Raw genomic sequence first — 17,489 nt, 5'->3', positions numbered from 1 at the left:
TGGTTCACCATTGGGATCAGCATCTATTTTAATAGATGCTTCCATTTGGGTCCCTATATCTTTTAAATAGGTCAGACCAAATTTCTTTAACATATCTTTGATATATTTATCTTGACTTATAAAAATTTCATCATCAAGTTCTTTAATTTGCAATCCTATAAAGTATTGCAAATCTCTTTGTAAGCTCATTTCATATGTATTTGACATATGTTTTGAAAAATCTTAATAATGTTTCTCATTTTTAGATCCATAAATAATATCATCCACATATATCTGTACCAGCAAGAGATCACCATCTATCTCTTTTAAGAACATAGTGGTATCAATTGTTCCAACTTTAAAACCTATACCAGTGAGATACACATGAAGTGTCTCATACCATGCTCTTGGTGCCTGTTTGAGGCCATAAAGAGCTTTGTCTAGCTTGTAGACATGGTCTGGATATTTACTGCTTACAAAACCAGGAGGCTGTTTGACATAAACTTCTTCTTGCAGCTTCCCATTTAGAAATGCAGATTTAACATCCATCTGGAATACCCTAAAGTTCATCTTAGCAGCATACGTCAAGAACAATCTGATAGCTTCCATCCTAGCCACTGGAGCATATGTATCTCCATAATCCAATCCTTCTTCCTGTTTGAAACCCTGAGCTACCAATCTAGCTTTGTTTCTGATCACAATCCCATCTTCATCCATCTTATTCTTGAAGACCCACTTGGTACCAATGATCTTCTTAGTTTCATCATCAGGTTTAGGTACCAATGTGTGATGATCCATCCAAATTCCTTTGGACGAACACATCATTCATCGATTTTACAGTGAGGTACTGACCTCTACATGATACGTTTTGTAAACATTGCATTCTTTTGAAAAAAGGCACACCATAATTGAATATCAAATTCCAAGGTTTTTGATGTTTAATGATTTCTACATATAGACAATCACCGTAATTAATAGTTTACAATACTACATCCGTTGATAATGAAGTCAAAATAAGATACATGGTGATGATTTTGTGAATGCAACGTTTTCTTGAATAAAGCATGTATGACTCCATGCACATAGCTTGTATCACATATAAGCAAACAGCGGAAGACTTCTAGGAACCTGAGAATAAACATGCTTACAAGTGTCAACACAAAGGTTGGTGAGTTCATAGTTTTAATGTCTCGCATAATCTGTATATAAAGGTGGATCACAAGATTTTAGTTGTTTCATCCAGAAAAGTTTATTAAAATATTCTACGAAATTGAGCACCCTGGTAACTAAACTTTAACGTCTATAATAAGTACCCTTGTTTTAACATACATGCAACCAACATGTACAATACACGCAATCCAACGTGTACTAAACTCAAATAGCATACGTCTGTTTTATAGTTCAGGCTAGGGTTTCTATACCTGGAACAGACGGGGATGTCAAGCCCTATGGATCCATATATAACTACTCGCGCCCACCAGTTCTTAGAACCGGCAGTTACTAGTTACCAAAGCTAAGGGATTTTTGGTTCAAACTCGGTGTAGAATTTAGTATGTACTTGTATCCATTGCGTTTAAAATAAAGTGCATGTATTCTAAGCCCAAAAATATAGATTGCAAAAGCAATTAAAAAGGGAGTAAATGAAACTCACCTTAGCAGCACATAAATTCATTCATCGAAATGTGACCAAAACTCGGAATGCAAAGTAACCATAGATCTCAACCTAGAGAATATATGTTGGTCAATAGATGTTTAACAAGCTAGGTCAGGTCATAGTGTATCACAATCCTAATGCTCGAGACCGTCATACAAAAGTTAACAAAAGTCATCTCATAAGTCAACCTGACCCAATATGATCTTTAAATCTATACATGGTTATTAATATAGTATAAGTCTTGGTAATTAAACGAATTTATAGTTCATCAAACTCAAAATATTATTTATTTCAGGAGCTATGTTATATTTGAATTATCATGGCAATCGAACATATTTTACTATTTCACATAGTTTTCCAATACTTGTAAAATCAGATTATAGTGTTTATAAAGCTTTAAAACATGATAAGACAGTCAACTTTAACAATTGTTCAACAAGACAAGCCGTGCCTTATATAGAAATTCATTTACTCGATTAGTAATATCTAAAAATACAATTTATCAATCTCATAGACAAGTTGTTTAAATATTAATTTACAGTTTCAAACACAATTTCAATTGACGTTAATCATAATTCAGTTGACTATATCTTTTAATCCGTTCATCGAAATCACGCGATTTCTAAATGAAAAGTTATTAATTTTTCTCCAGCTTTCCAATAACATGCATATCATATACCTTATATCAGTAGTATATGTATTAAATTCGTGATTCATCATAAAACTATCTAACAACAAAATTTAGCATATAAGCATGTATAAACATATATACTCGAGCACTAGACATGGATACACTATTAATATATAAAAGATAGGATATGAATGCTCACGTATCAATATTATGATTCAATATTTTAGGAAAGTACTTAGACGCAACAGAGATGATAAACACTAGGTTTGACTTGCGAACATTACCCATGAACATTACCCATAACCTCCATAGCTATAACCCATAGTTTCCTTAACTCTATCCCGCTCAAAAACCCATTTTGAAAGTGACACGCTCATGACCTCGTCGTAGTATTTTATGTATAATACTACTACTAATAATAATAAGATTAATAATAATATTAACCTTAATAATAATATTAATAATAATATTATTAATCTTAATAATAATAATAATAATAATAATAATAATAATAATAATAATAATAATAATAATAATAATAATATAAATAATAATTATAATACGGAGGAGTTGAGATGGAGATATGTGTGTTTCACCGAAACTGAATTCGACTGAATTTATAAAACATCACCTGCCCAGTCTTCCCATGCGATCGTATGGTTCTGAAGGCTTATGGACATGCGATCGCATGGCCTTCAGTTCCAGCTCACATATGTTTTTGTTTTGTAGTTCGTCGACATAATAAAATAATATATAATATATATAATTTATATTAATTAATTATATATTATATTATATTCCCGTGCATAGTTGATTTGTAATTTTTGTTCTGATAAGTCATACGTCGTCACTCGACTTATGTCCCGGTTTCGGTTTTTCGAACGTCCTTTCGTACACTGAGAAAACTTGTACTTTACATTACGTGACTCGTACCTTTGCCAAAATATAGACTTAAATTATCCATAAACTATACCACTCGAAATATAACCTATACATTTGAGTGTTTTGGTCATTTGCTTTCTTAAATCAACATCTCGTTATCAATTAAAATATAAATAATAATATCAAAACGTTTTATATCTAAATTACTATTATATATTATTACATCGTAAAATATATATTATTTTGAAATATTTATTTAATTATGAAACAATAAACGAGTGCTATAAATCTTAAAATATATATATATATATATATATATATATATATATATATATATATATATATATATATATATATATATATATATATATATATTTCGAACCCATATATATCTATATATATATATATATATACAATATTGAAGGTTTTCGTATGCCCGAGAGACATATTTAATTAATGTGGCTAATATGCTATGATCCAAGTCAGGTCATACCCAATAACAAGCTTACCGACACCTTAATCGTATTTGATCTTAATGAATGGATCATTAAATCAATACGCGACACTTGAATTTTGAAAATCGGTTTTCTAAAATATTATTACTTGAGATAAATTATTTGGATAATTTGTAAATTAAGGACTTAATTGTTTATAAGGATAAACAATACATTGTGTTATATTTTATAAAAGGTTTATAAAATAAATATGTATGTAACTTAACAAGTCATGTTTTTTTTTTGTATACAAGTTTTATAAAAATAAAAGGGTTATTTTATATAAAACCCATGTGAAGTGGAATGCAGATTTTGGGACTCCAAGACAAGCATCCCATGCTTGTTTTGTTACTTTTAACATAACACAAGTATTAAGGTACATGGGTATCAAGTCCTTGACTCAAGAGAGAATACATAATACATCCATACATGCAAAAACACGCTCTTTTTCAAACTTGCTGCATTCTGGCCGAATTTTGGAGCTAGAATAGAGAGTCCTTGAGCTTGTTTGGAAGCTTATCTTCAAGTGTCAATAAATCCTAACCATAGTATTAGGTGCTGGGTAAAAGTTTGGGGTATTATCTCTTGAGGTTTCATAGTTTTGAGGCTCCATTCACCATCATCTTTCTAGTTGCTGCTGATCAGAATTTTGGGTGCAAATAAAAGGGTTTTAAGCTTGGTTAATTAGCTAGTTAAGTGTCTAAATCTTAACTAACTTAAAGGGTGGTGTTGGTTCATCAAAGGATTAGGGTATTGCACACTTGAGGGTTCATTTTGAAGCTCCATTCTTCAACATCTTCATCATCACTTACAAGCTTGGAGTAGGTATAAACTCTTTACTTGCTTGTAGTTTGTAAGCATACTTCATAACTTGATCCTAATTGGGATTTAACTTTAATTGGTTAAAGATTAACAAGTTTAAATGGTAATAACAACATGCTTCAACTTTAATTTGATTCTTAAAAGGTTTTATGTATCATGAAACTTGTTAAATCCCAACAATGGTATCAGAGCCGAAGTTGTTGAAATATGCTTCGAGATGTTTTTTTAAACCCGCTAGATTTTTGCATTTTATGAACATGCATGACAGTAGAATGCAAAAATTTTCGGTTTTGGGTGGTGATGTCAAAGCTAAGGGATACGAAATAGTTTATATTTTACTAGGAAAAACTATTAAATATGCTACAATTTTACACAAGATATTTATTTATTTATAGAATGGATCTACTTAAACCTTGCTACAACACTTATACGCAGTGTACCTAATCGTACAGTAGTGTAGTCTTTAGTAAGTCCGGTTCGTTCCACAGGGAATCTTTTTTAAGCAAAGCTCAACGCTATATTAGTTTACTTTTATAAAAATACAAATATATATATAAGTAATATTATTATTATAAAGGGGGGTTTTTACCGTTTAATGACCGGTTTGTCGATTTTAAAACTTTAGTCGCAGTTAAAACCAAATGTAAAATATTAAGACTTAAATTAAAGCGTAAAGTAAATAACGATAATGAAATTGCGAATAATAAAAGTGCGATAAAATGAACTTGCGATAATTAAAAAGTACGATAATTAAAAGTGCAATTAAATACAATAACAATAAATAAAAATGCGATAATTAGAAGTGCAATTAAATATAAAATAAAGGAAATTAAATATGAAATAAAAGAATTATGCTTATTTAAACTTCCGTAATCATGATGTTTGACGTGTTGATTTTAGTTTTATGCCCATGGGTTAATTGTCCTTTGTCCTGGATTATTTAATATGTCCGTCTGGTTTTTGTCCATAACAGTCCATCAGTCATAAATATAAAGTGCGAGTGTCCTCGTCAAATTATCCTTATACCCGAAGTTAAATATTCCAACTAATTGGGGACTTAAACTGTAACAAGATTTTAATACTTTGTTTAATAATTACACCAGGATGTCGACTGAGTGTAACCCAAGGTTTTAATATTTTGTTATCAATTATACTAAGTGTCCTTTGTACATAATTTCACCCCTGTTTTAATTATTCTAGTGGCTATTAATCCATTCCCGTGTCCGGTTAAATGAACGATTATTCGTACATATAAATACCCCGCCCATCGTGTCCGATTGAGTGTATATGGTAATTTATAGGGACGCCTAATTGTAAATCTTTATATTAACATTAACAAACTATCATTTAGTTAAACAAATATAAAGCCCATTAATAGCTCATAGTCTAATTTCCACAAGTGTCGTTCTTTTGTCCAAACCCCAATTATGGTACAAAGCCCAATTACCCAATTTTAGTAATTAGCCCAACATCATGATTACTTCGTTTTAAATAAGCATAATAATAACTTAGCTACGAGACATTAATATAAAAAGGTTGAACATAACTTACAATGATTAAAAATAGCGTAGCGTTACACGGACAGAATTTCGACTTACACCCTTACAATATTCGCTAACATACCCTTATTATTAGAATTATAATTAAAATTAAAATTAAAATATAAATTATAAATATAAATATATCGTATGAATGAGGAGAAAAAAGATGATGAAAATGATCAGATTTCGGTTTGCTTTATAGGGAGTTTCAAAACTGGGGGCTCCGCGACTCGCGGCCATTTTGGCCTTCAAACTCCGCGAGTCGCGGAGAATGAAATTACAGCTCAGTCCCTTGGAGTCTTTCTCTGCCGACGGTTTTTATTTATAAATATAATATATATATAATTAATATAATTAATTATATATTATATTATATTTATATACATAGTTAACTTGTAATTTTTAGTCCGTTGTGTCGAGCGTTAAGAGTTGACTCTGGTCCCGGTTCCGGATTTTCGAACGTCCTTGCGTACAATTTAATATCTTGTACTTTGCGTTTTGAATCTTGTACTCTTGTAATTTCGAGATGTTTCTTATCAATAATTGGAACCTTTTTGATTGTCTTTTGTACTTTTGAGCTTTTTGGTCGTTTGCGTCTTCAATTCGTCGAATCTGTCTTTTGTCTTCACCTTTTATTATTTAAACGAATATCACTTGTAAATAGAACAATTGCAACTAAAAGCTTGTCTTTCTTGAGGAATAATGCTATGAAATATATGTTCGTTTTTAGCATTATCAAATATTCCCACACTTGAGCGTTGCTTGTCCTCAAGCAATATCGTCTTGAAATACAAGAATCACTTCTTTATTCTTCACACTTTGTACATCAGTGATTTCTATACGGTGATATAAACAATGGTAGTAACGATATGGTTTACAGTCCCACATGACTATAAAAATTTAGATCCATTAAGGAAATTGGATCTTTATGAAAACATTTGATCTTTTGAAATTAAATCTAGTTTTTACCCTAGATAAGTTTTCCGGAATAACCCTTTACCGGTGTTTGCAAAATATTTTTGTGGGTTTGGTGGGTTTCAGATTTGAAAATTTTAGCTCAAAACTTATGGTTTTGTGTCACCCACTTGCTAAACTTGTATTTGGAAAGCAACACGTCCAGTTTACTTGTCTCGTATATTACCTTTCGGTAAACTACCGTCCGGTTGTAAAGGAAAGCGTTTGAACAAGCAACTGTTAAGGCAATGTCCCCTGACATGCTTTTAATTATGGTCTATAACATGTCGGACGCAATTACTATCCTTGGTAGGAGCAATAGTAAAGCTCACCCTTATAATTTTTCGATCTGGCACAAGGTCCTGTCTTTGACCATGCTATGCAACCACCGTTCTTACGGTTGACACCTGATTTAGTTCAGGTGACCTAATGAATTCCAGGTGAATTCCTAGGATTTTACGTTCAATGGTAATGAACGCATTGAAAATAGGGTTTTCAGAAAACAAATCGGTTTGTAATTTTGATCAAAATATTTTCTCGTTCAAGCTCGAGTTTAGATATCATTGAATTCCATGAGTTTGTAATTCTCAATCTTTAAGGTCAATCTCTAGGATTGAATAATATCAGTCTTAAAAGCTGATTTTTAATCTTTAAGGAGATTATCCTTTCTGGGGATCTGATTCATTAGTCTTATCCAGCTAATTTGCATGGCGCCCCCCATTGTACGAGATAAATCCTTCTCATGGTTAGGATAAATCTGACCACTTGGCGACCCTGTTTAATGCTGAGGTCCGTGGATTTCCTGCTGATTTTAGTGATGACTTTTCTAGATTTTTCGTCAACCTACAGCTGGTCTGGACGACAACTTCATGACCTAAATCAAGAAGCGCGTTTCTTTTTCGGAAGACTTTACTTCCTTTTAATGATGGAATTGATTCATCGTGTAGATAATCTCTTCTTTTCTTTCATCGGGTAAAACAGTTTAGTTTAGTCCAAAGCAAAAGTATTTTCAGTTATTTGTTACAGATATATGTGACATATGTTTAAGATAACTTGGTAAATTTTCCCACACTTGGCTTTTATTTTCCTTTTTATCGTCCTCTATTCCATTTTAAATGAATTTTAACATTTTGGTTTGTTTCTCAATTTATGTCCTTTCCGAGGTAACAATAATTTCAGTGTTAAAACCTAGTTTTATCGTTCATAAATATGTATAAACATGATTTTGAGTTCATTTAATTGAAAATTTTGAAAAATTTTACTAGAATTGGGTAGTCAGTATATAAGACTAGGGCTGTTCTTTATTATCAGAGAGCACTAGATTCTAATACAACTACTGCTTTACTAGTATTTTTAATGGTAACCAAGTGTATAAAGTAAAAAATTTTAAAATCCGAAAGAATTTAACCCCTTCCCACACTTAAGATCTTGCAATGCCCTCATTTGCAAGAAATCAGTAATTATTTAAATTATTGAGGGTGATTTGTGTGAAAATGATTAAATTTTTACCAAAGTTTCCAAATATATTGGCGTTTGTTTGCTGAATGATAAATGGTGCACATCATTTGTTCATTCCGTCTTGTTGTTATTTCACATATATTTTGCATCTTGTCGTCAAAATTAGTTGCTTTTGCTGAACTTAATGCCAGTCTTTGAAAATGCGTTGTTTTACCCTGTTGTGTACATAAGATAAACTGCAAACATATATACATATTTTTGAAGTTTGGTATATTACCCCACATTCAAAAATTATTAAAATCTAAGAATAAAAGTTAGATAATTATAAAAATGATTACAATATTAACAAAAGTATTAAACGTATCAATAATTACAAATTAAAAAAAAAATAAGTATACTAGGGATGATACTGGTACCAATAGGGGTTCCAGGCATAACCATAGGTGCTATAGAATGCTTCGGCAGGGTCATACGTAGGATACGGTGGCTGCATCTCTATAGACCAGGGAGGGAAGATGGGTTTCGGTGTAGGAATATAGTTTCTACCTATATGTTGGCAATGAGCTATGATTTGGTTCTGATGAACTTGCCAATCTTCAAATGCTCTTTGTCTAGCATTTTCGTATTCCTGAGAAGCTATAAACCTTTGCATTTCTTGCATCTCATTCCCCCCTCCTACATTACCTTGCTGTTGGTTTCTCTCCACCTGTGGATGTCTACCATGGTATCGTACTGCGGCGTTATTTCGCCTCTTCAAAACTTTCGCACCATGGTATACATTTAAACCTATAGTATCGCGGGGTTCTAGTTCTTCTACTAATAATCCCCCCCGACTTATATCCACACCGAGATATTCACCAATCAAAGTAATAAAAATACCACCTCCTATTATGCTATGCGGTCGCATCCCCCGAACCATAGCTGATAAATAATAACCCACACAATATGGTATACTTACAGCGCTTTGTGGGTCTCGAATACACATATGGTAAAACAAATCTTGTTCATTTACCTTTTCCTTGTTTTTACCCCTTTGTGTAATCGAATTAGCTAAAAACCTATGAATCACTCTTAATTCGGCTCTATCTATATCCAAATAAGAGTAATTTCCCCCTTTGAAACGGTGATGGCTTGTCATTTGACTCCACACACCGTGTGTATCAAAATTTTCATCTATCTTTCTACCGTTTAGTATCAATCCTCTACAATCGGCAGACGTTAACTCCTCAGGCGTATATATACGTAAAGCCTGAGCCATGTCCAGTAAAGACATGTGGCGCATCAAACCGCCTAACAAAAATCTAATAAAAGAACGATCGGTTAAACTAGCTACCCGATCATTCAACTCTATACTACATAACAATTCTTCACACCATACTTTATATACAGGTCTACGCATGGTGAATAAACGTACCCAGTCATTAAAAGTAGAATTACCATACCTCTGTACAAGTAATTCCCTAATTGGCCCGGCCAATTCTACAGCTTCTAAGGGTCCCCATTCTATGACCCTCGGTACCTCAACAACCTTAGAATGAAGAGTATGCAAACCCCTTTGATATTTTGGATAATCTATCCAAAGTCTGTCAAATCTCAGGTTCGGGTGCAACTCTTCCAAGTGCATATCGGAAAAGGTCATGACTGGATGAGGTATATCCTGCTTGTAGTAGTTATCCACCTCCTGTTGTTTCGCATTCTCAGCAGGAGCATTGCGGGCTTGGGATGAAGATTCACCCCTTTCAGTCTGCAAAACACATCAAACACAAATTTTGTGTATACAAATATGCATTAGTGTCAGCAAAATCATCAATCAAAATAATTACAATGACATTATCAATTTATATCAAACTTAAGCTCATTTTCACATTTTTATCAAATCTACACTTTTTCAAATAAGCATATACGAAAATGTTCGCCAAGTTCATAAGCATTCAACTCAAATAACATGTCAAAATAATCATTACTAGCAATTAAACAAGTCTCAAATGGCATTATCTTTCAAAAATTAAGTTCATGAATTTTAGACTTGAAAAAGTCCACTTTAATTCTCAAAATCATGTTTAGGCTCAAAGTTTGGATCATTTAACTACCTAGACATGTTACACTACTCAATTTAGCAACAATTCATGACAAAAATCGGCCATAACCTGTTTATATCAAAAAGCCCCAAATTTGCTCAAGAACACAAACCCTAGATTACTCAAAAATTGAAGTTTAAGGCTTCTAATCATGTTAAACAGCATCAATCTAGGTTATACAAGCATAATACATAAACAATTTAAGCCTAATTACACTAAAAAGCATCAAAATCAAATTGGGAAAAAAATTGCTCAAGAACACTAAATTTCGGATTAAATGGTGTTTAGGTGTAGAAATTTACCGTTTTTCTTGAGTAATTCCTAGATATCATCCTTCTCAACATGATTTTAGCAAAAGATTTGATGATTAACGGTTAAAAATTGTGATTTTGGGGTGTGGTTTTCGCAGTTTTTTTTTTCTGTGTTGGGACTGATCAGTTCGGGTGTTTATATTTTTTTCTGATTTTTCGACCCCTCCGCGAGTCGCGGAGTTTGGTATTTTTTTTTTATTTTTTTTTATAATCTTTAACTTATTAAAACAATTAAGTAATTAATTTTAAAATTTTGTTTCCCTTGTTATTTAGGACGAGGTCGTTTCGGATCGATGTCCTAGTCCGTCCCTCGACAAAATTTTAAAATTTGTCTTTTTGTAGCGATTGTATTAAAAGCTAAGATTTTTGGGTTTTTTTTAATGTTTTTGGCATACTTTAAATCAATAAGATTAAAAATAATGATAATAAAAGTTCTCGTCCCTCCCGCGGGTAAAGCAATTTCGGTTCAAAGACCTAGTCTTCAACTTACGATGAATTTTAAAAATCATATTTTTAACTTAATGAGATAAAGTAAATTTTTGTTTTTAAATTTACACAACTTAAATATAAAATTCAAAATTAATATTAAAAATTTACACCAAACTTAAAATTTGAAATGCATAAAATTAAAAATTCATATTTTAAAAATTCACACCAAGCTTATATTAATTTTTCAAATATTTACAATTTTAAATATATTGTTTTTACAATGTTTACAATATTAATTTAAGATTTATATGTTAATTTTAAAAATATGGTAAAAAATCTTTTTGGCTTTTTATCCCACTTTAATCAATCAAATATTTTCAAAAATATGCGCCCCTCTTTTCGGTAAAGTAATTTCGGTTCCAAGACCTAATTTAACTCATGATGAATTTTTGAAATATTTTGTGTTGATTGATTAAAGATATTTATACCTTAAGAATAAACGTTAAATTTCGCAGTGATGTAATAAATTTTTGAATGATATCAATAATTTCGGTCGCCAAACCTAATTTTATTCAATACCAATTTAATACTTTTTAGCGAATAAATTAGCGTTTATTATCAAAAGGTTAAAAATAAAAATAAAAACTGTACAGACATACCTGTGAAATACATTTCTTAGTTATATGATCTATCCCATTCATAAGATAGTCGGTTTAATTGGTTTTCCATGGCTACATAGGCGTAACCTCGAGCATTCAGTGTCTTTTCTTCTAAACATATGAACGGTCCGTCTCTGCATAAAGTAACAAATTCGGTATTTGAATAGGTTTGATTATTTGAACATTTACCTCCATGTGACCATTTTCCGCATTTGTGACATCTTTCTAGGTGTCGTGCTCTTCTTTTCGCTGCGGATTTTGATTTTCCTTTACCAAATTGTAACTTATTATCTTCGCATCTGGATTCTTTTCTAACTCCGTCCATTCTTTCTCTGATTACTGATACTAATTCACTCGGTAGTATGTCATTATTACGTTTAGTGATCAAAGCGTGTAGCATTAGACCATGGTTTAGTTCACAGGCAGTCTTCATTTCGTAAAAACCTAAAAAAAATAAAAATTCAGAATGGGGGGAGAAGACTAGTTCTTTAGGGTCTGCTAGGGAAAGACCATTCGGGTTCCATTTTCGAGAACTACACGAAAACAGACAATCTAACTCTAACAGAAATACATATTATCCTTTAAAGACTTGATTCTCCCCATACTTAGTTAGCTGTGGTGTCGAAATTGTGATTAACTTCGTTGTCGACTTCCATCGGACCATGTATGTAATGTTTAACTCTGTGACCATTAACTTTAAATTCAATCCCATTTGAATTTATTAATTTTATCGTTCCGTATGGGAAAACTCTTTTGACTATGAATGGTCCAGACCATCTTGATTTCAATTTTCCAGGAAATAGCTTGAATCGTGAATTGAAAAGAAGAACTCTGTCTCCTTCTTTAAATTCTTTTGAACTTCTGATTCTTTTATCATGCCATTTCTTCGTTCTTTCTTTATAGATTAACGAATTTTCGTATGCTTCATGTCTTAATTCTTCTAATTCGTTTAGTTGACTTAATCGTAGACGTCCGGCTTCATGTAAATCAAGATTACATGTCTTCAAAGCCCAAAATGCTTTGTGTTCAATTTCTACTGGAAGATGACATGCTTTTCCATAAACAAGTCTAAAAGGTGTGGTTCCAATTGGAGTTTTGTAGGCTGTTCTAAAAGCCCAGAGTGCATCCTCCAATTTAATGGACCATTCCTTCGGATTTGATCCTACGGTTTTCTCTAGAATACGTTTTAAAGCTCGGTTGGTATTTTCAACTTGTCCACTTGTTTGTGGATGATATGCGGTGGAGATTTTATGAGTTACTCCATATTTTTTAAGAACTTTCTCAAGTTGATTATTACAGAAATGAGTACCCCGATCACTTATTAAAGCTTTCGGTGTTCCAAACCTTGCAAAAAGACGTTTTAAAAAGTTGACTACAACTCGTGCATCGTTAGTTGGGAGAGCTTGTGCTTCCGCCCATTTAGATACATAATCAATGGCTACGAGTATATATAGATTATTATGAGATTTTGGAAATGGACCCATAAAGTCAATACCCCAAATGTCAAATACTTCACATACCTGGATGACATTTTGTGGCATTTCATCACGTTGACTTATTTTTCCGGCCCTTTGACATGCATCACAGGATTTGCAAAGAAGGTGTGCGTCTTTGTAAATTGTAGGCCAATAGAATCCAGCTTCATAAACTTTTCTTGCTGTTAGTTGAGGTCCATAATGCCCTCATGTTGGTCCTGTGTGACAATGGTTTAATATTTTACTAGCTTCATCTCCAAATACACATCGGCGTATTATTCCATCGGGACAACTTTTAAACAGATGTGGATCTTCCCAAAAATAGTGTTTTATATCACTGAAGAATTTCTTTCGTCTTTGGTACGATAATCCTTTTTCAAGAAATCCACAAACCAAGTAGTTTGCATAGTCTGCAAACCATGGGATTTCTTTATAATCTATCTTCAATAGATATTCATCAGGAAAGTTGTCTTGTATGGATGATTCATTTAGAACTTCTAATTCAGGATTTTCAAGACGAGAAAGATGATCAGCGGCGAGATTTTCTGCTCCTCTTTTATCTCGGATTTCAATATCAAACTCTTGTAAGAGTAAGATCAAACGGATTAATCTTGGTTTAGCATCTTGTTTTGAAAATAGGTATCTAAGAGCAGAATGGTCGTTATAGACCACCGTTTTTGCTAGAACGAGATATGAACGAAATTTGTCAAAAGCAAAGACAATAGCAAGGAGTTCTTTTTCAGTAGTTGTGTAATTCGTCTGTGCTCCTTGTAATGTCTTACTAGCGTAATAAATAGGTTGAAATCGTTTTTCAATCCTTTGTCCTAAAATGGCTCCCATTGCAAAATCACTTGCATCGCACATTAGTTCAAATGGTAGATTCCAATTTGGTGTTATCATGATCGGCGCATTAGTGAGTTTTTCTTTAAGAATATTAAAAGATTTGATACACTCATCTGAAAAGATGAATGGAGCATCCTTCTCTAGGAGTTTATTCAAAGGAGTGGCAATTTTAGAAAAATCTTTTATAAAACGTCGGTAAAAACCGGCATGCCCTAGAAAACTCCTAACTCCTCTAACATTTGTGGGATGTGGAAGTTTAGCAATTACATCTACTTTAGCTCTATCCACTTCAATTCCTTTCTTTGAAATTTTATGACCAAGAACGTTGCCTTCTTTAACCATGAAATGGCATTTCTCCCAATTAAGTACTAGATTGGATTGTTCGCATCTAAGAAGCATTCGTTCCATATTAACTAGACATGATTCAAATGTATCACCGAAGACTGAAAAGTCATCCATGAAAACTTCCATGCATTCTTCTATCATGTCGTGAAAAATCGCCATCATACACCTTTGAAAGGTTGCAGGGGCGTTGCAAAGTCCAAATGGCATGCGTTTGCAAGCAAAAGTACCATAGGGGCACGTGAATGTGGTTTTCTCTTGATCCTCGGGTGCTATTGGAATTTGAAAATATCCGGAAAATCCATCTAGAAAACAATAGTAACTATTTGCGGCTAATCTTTCCAACATTTGATCTATGAAAGGTAAGGGAAAGTGATCTTTTCTGGTGGCGTCATTTAATTTTCTATAATCAATACACACACGCCATCCTGTTACAGTTCTAGTAGGAATAAGCTCATTTTTCTCATTTGTAATGACAGTCATGCCACCCTTCTTAGGCACACATTGAACTGGGCTTACCCATGGACTATCAGAGATTGGATAAATTAGACCTGCGTCTAGCAGTTTAATAATCTCTTTCTTAACTACATCTTGCATATTAGGATTTAGTCTTCGTTGGCGTTGCACATACGTTTTATGACCTTCTTCCATAAGGATTTTATGTGTGCAATATGAAGGACTTATTCCTTTAATATCATGAATCTTCCATGCAATGGCTGGTTTATGGGCTTTCAACACAGAAATGAGTTGTGATTTCTCATTTTCAGTAAGAGAAGACGATATTATTACAGGTAATTCAGATTCACCATGTAAATAAGCGTATTCCAAATGGTTTGGAAGTGGCTTTAACTCTAATTTCGGTGGTTCTTCTATCAATGATTTGTATCGATATCTGTCTTCTTCTTTTAGCATTTGAATTTCTTCTGTTGTTGGTTCATATCCATTAGCTATAAGTGTAGCTAACATTTCAGCTTCATCAATTGGTTCATTACCTTCTCCTAAAGAACATTCTCCTGTTCCTTGTAATTCTGGAAATTCTTCTAATAATTCTGCATGTGCATCTATAGTTTGAATATAATAACATGTATCATCTGCAGATTGTGGTTGTTGCATTGCTCTATCAACTGAAAAGGTAACACTCTCGTCCTCTATACTTAGGGTCAGTTTCTTACCGAACACGTCTATCATTGCTTTAGCCGTGTTTAAGAATGGTCTTCCTAATATGAGAGGAACTTGAGAATCTTCTTCCATGTCCAGAACAACAAAATCTACTGGAAATACTAAAGTACCAACTTTAACTAGCATGTTCTCCATTATCCCTCTAGGATATTTTATTGATCTATCGGCTAGTTGTATGCTTATTCTGGTTGGTTTCAATTCTCCAAGGTCTAGTTTAGTGTATAGTGAATACGGCATTAGATTTATACTAGCACCTAAGTCTGCCAATGCTTCTATTGAATTAAGACTACCCAGAAAACATGGAATTGTGAAACTTCCTGGATCAGATAGTTTTTCTGGTATCTTATTCAACAGCACTGCTGAACAATTAGCATTCATAGTAACAGCCGAGAGTTCTTCCATTTTCTTTCTATTTGAGATTAGATCTTTCAAGAATTTAGCATATCTAGGCATTCCTGAAATCACATCAATGAAAGGAAGATTTACATTTATCTGTTTAAACATATCCAAAAATTTGGATTGCTCGGCTTCAAGTTTTTCTTTCTTCATTTTACTCGGGTAAGGAAGTGGTGGTTGGTATGGTTTAACATAAGGTTTAGCCTTAGCTGTATTATCTTCATTAATCTTTTCAACTACCGGTTCTTTTTCCTTATCTTGATCAGTTTGTGGTTCTCGTGGAGTAGGAATAGCTTCATCAGAAGTTACAGGTATTTCAGGTGGTTTAAGCGTTGTACCACTTCTTGTGGTAATGGCTTTAGCTGTTTCATTTCGGGGGTTAGCATTTGTATCACTAGGTAGACTTCCCGGTTTTCTTTCACCTATTAATCTTGCTAGGTTATTTACTTCTTGTTCCAGATTTTGAATAGAAGCTTGTTGATTTCTAAATGCTTGAGCATTTTGTTCATTGGTTTGTTTCTGAGAGGTGAAAAACTGCGTTTGAGTTTCAACTAGCTTCGTCATCATATCTTCTAAATTCGGCTTTTTATCATCGGTTTGTTGTGGTGGTTTGTTTTGAAAATTAGGTCTTTGCTGATTGTAAGTATTATTGGATACTTGTTGATTGCTAGGACCTTGTTGGTTGTTGTATGGTATATTTCGGTTATAATTCTGGTTTTGATTGTAAATCGGTCTTGGCGGTTGATAATTATTCTGATAATTATTTCCAGGCCTTTGGTTTATGTATGAAATATTCTCTCTTTGTTCCATTGTTAATTCAATACCGAGACAATCTTTTGTCAAATGTGGTCCTCCACACTGCTCACAACTAATTCGTATTGAGTGAATATCCTTAGTCATCTTTTCCATTCGTCTTTCCACAACATATATCTTTGCGGAAATGGAATCTAAGTCATGGCTAGAATCGGCTCTAGCTGCTTTAGATGATCTAATGATGTCTTTTTCTTGGTGCCACTCATGTGAGTGGGAAGCAGTATTATCAATAATTTTGTAAGCATCAGTTTCGGTTTTCTTCATAATAGAACCACCAGCTGCTATATCTATGTCTTTCCTTGTAGTGATGTCGCATCCTTGGTAGAATATTTGTACTATTTGACAGGTGTCTAAACCATGTTGCGGACATCCTCTTAACAACTTTCCATATCTTGTCCATGCCTCATATAGAGTTTCATTTGGTTTCTGTGTAAACGTAACAATTTCTGCTTGAAGTCTTACGGCTTTAGATGCAGGAAAGAATTGTTTAAGAAATTTGTCAACTAAAACGTCCCATGTATCGATCGCCCCTTCAGGTAACGATTCCAA

The sequence above is a fragment of the Rutidosis leptorrhynchoides genome, chromosome 3 (genome assembly GCF_046630445.1).
Source record: "Rutidosis leptorrhynchoides isolate AG116_Rl617_1_P2 chromosome 3, CSIRO_AGI_Rlap_v1, whole genome shotgun sequence".
NCBI lineage: Eukaryota > Viridiplantae > Streptophyta > Magnoliopsida > Asterales > Asteraceae > Rutidosis > Rutidosis leptorrhynchoides.
The sequence above is the reverse complement of the archived record's forward strand: the minus strand, read 5'-3'. Positions refer to the sequence as shown.